This window comes from Ziziphus jujuba, chromosome 7, assembly GCF_031755915.1.
Source record: "Ziziphus jujuba cultivar Dongzao chromosome 7, ASM3175591v1".
NCBI lineage: Eukaryota > Viridiplantae > Streptophyta > Magnoliopsida > Rosales > Rhamnaceae > Ziziphus > Ziziphus jujuba.
In genome coordinates this window covers 2315179-2317731 of record NC_083385.1, presented here as the reverse complement: position 1 = coordinate 2317731, position 2553 = coordinate 2315179, and the positions used below count along the sequence as shown (strand labels likewise).

At 32.8% G+C, this 2553-nt stretch overlaps 1 pseudogene; it reads left to right on the top strand.

Moving 5' to 3' along the window:
• The first annotated feature begins 1346 nt into the window (after positions 1 to 1346).
• On the top strand, positions 1347 to 2326 carry LOC125423677 (cathecol O-methyltransferase 1-like; annotated as a pseudogene).
• The last annotated feature ends 227 nt before the right edge of the window (positions 2327 to 2553 follow it).

Genomic DNA, 2553 nt, shown 5'->3' with positions numbered 1-2553 from the left:
AATGTTATTATTATTACTATTATTATTATAATTATTTATGAGAGAATATATTACAAGTGCTTTCTTCACGCTAAACCTAATCCCACTATTGTGAATGATTCTCTTTTTGTTCATACAGTGACATATACATATATATAATTTACTATTTTATAGAACATAAAGTCCAAGGGCGGAATCTTCATTTTGGGGGGCCATTGGGCCAAGATTCTTTTGACATTCATTGTAGAAATTTTTTTATTAAAAAAACATATATTTTAAAATTAACATAATGTAAGTAATGCAAAAATATATAATTTTTTTAATTAACTAGTCTATAAGCTCATCGGATTTCATCAATTAGCTAGAATATTCCTTATTTGTGCATGTAATTCCAAATCCCGCTTTAAAGAACTAATATCAGCAGTTGATGGTAATTTGTTTAAATAATAATAATAGTTCACAAACTTGTTGTTCTCTACCCAAAAAAAAAAAATTACCTGATCTCCTTGTTCTTATCGGGATGGAATTGAAAAAAGTAGAAGACTAAAATTATGAAGTTAATATGTAAGGATATTTTTGTATTGCGTTCCTAGTACAAAGACAGTAGAGCATAATCGGGTGGAAGATGTTTAATTTGTCGATGCTGCTTCCTTCGTATGATGACCAAACCATATTTGTTTGGCTAAACCAAACGGTAATTGGCGATCCATGTATAGTTATGTTGTACTTTTTGATAATTATTGTGTTGTACTTGTTGGTTGTTCTTTATCGGAACAATATTAATCCTGCCTTCTGCTTCGTCTACAGAATATGTGTCCATTGATTGTTATTCTTTCTTTTTTATTTTTTATTTTTTATTTTTTGGTTAGACATTTTGGAGCTGAGAAAAATCATTGGAGTTATGAAGAATGAAATTAAAACTATTGTCTGAAAAAACAGTGGCAATAGTCACAATGTTAAGTCATTAATATTTTCTTTAATATTACAAAGCATATGAATATTGAATATGTTTCCTTAATTCTACTAGCACCAGCAATCCCATCTACTTAAAAAAACTCCATAACACAATAAGTGAACACAAAACATTCAAATTTGATGACACTAAATCCAGCGGCATTTGCCAGAGCCAGGAATTCTTGTTTGCTCCTCTCCTTCCCCACAAGGCTCTGAGTCATCATAATCATATATTGGCATGGAAGGTGTCTCCCGCATAGATATATAGGACCCTACTAATAATTCAGTAGCCGTGTTCCAATTAAATAGGACCCTGCCAACAATTAGTACGGGTAATTGTAAACTATCCACTCAAAAAAGAAAGCGATAAGATAAGATTCAGAGATCAAAAAGGGACTAGTAATTAAGATTTGATGAGGTTAGAACCTAGCTAGCTCTGCTACATGGCACCTCTTGTTTGCTAGTTGTTGGTATCTACAAGTTTTGTTTCCTTTAGTACGCGTCTTTAAATATTTTAACTAAATGAAATAGACTATTTTATTATTATAGGTCCCAACTGAAAGATGGAATTCTTGAAGGAGGAATTCCCTTCAATAGGGTCCATGGAATGCACGCTTTGGAGTGGACCAGAGGTTTAATCAGGTTTTCGAAAATGCAATGTACAATCACTCTTCAATTGTTACCAAGAAGATAGTTGAGGTTTACAATAAGGGTTTTCAGTCCATTAAGCAACTGGTTGATGTCGGAGGTGGACGAGGTGTCACCAATAAAACTATCATTTCCACATACCCACGTACTAGGGGTATTAATTTCGACTTGCCTCATGTATTAAAGCATGCCCCCTTCTTATCGAGGAATATGAATCTCTGCCTAATTGTTTTTTCTTTTGAATTAATTGCCTAAAATCTAGCTGCTGGAATTTCTTTTTTTCATATGAAATAATAGAACTTCTGGACCATGATAAATATATATATATATATATATATATCTTTTGCTGGTGTGGAACATGTTGGAGGAAATATGTTTGTGAGTATCCTAAGTGGGGTGCGATTTTTATGAAGGTGATTGAATTTTCAAAACTTAGGATATTGATTTTGATTTTGACCGATCAGTTTTTTTCATTAAAATTAGTGTATAATTTTAGTTTGCATAGGCGAGTCTTCGTGATTGGAGCGACGAGAAATGCGTAGAACTTGTTCCAATTACGCAGGGGACTAACACCGCCATGATCCAAACCATTTCTCAAGTTGATGTAGCTACCATGACCTAGAGCCCTCGAGGGAAAGATAGATGCAAAAAAGAATTCATTACATTGGCAACTTGTGCTGGATCTAAGGGCCTCATATTTGCATTTTGTATATGTACTTTTTGGGTTATGGAGTCCATTAAGTAGATATAGGACGCGTGCTTATAAATTTTGATAAACATATTTAGCAATAAAATGACGAGGAATATTGTAGTTTAGTATTTCCATTGCACTGCCAGTACTGTGGTGATTAATTCAGAGTGCTTTACAAGATTAAAAGCTTTTTATAATGTCCATTAAGTAGATATTGAAAAATTGCCTCGTAGCAATTTTTCAATATCTTTATGCATTTCTTATCGCTCTAATTAATTATG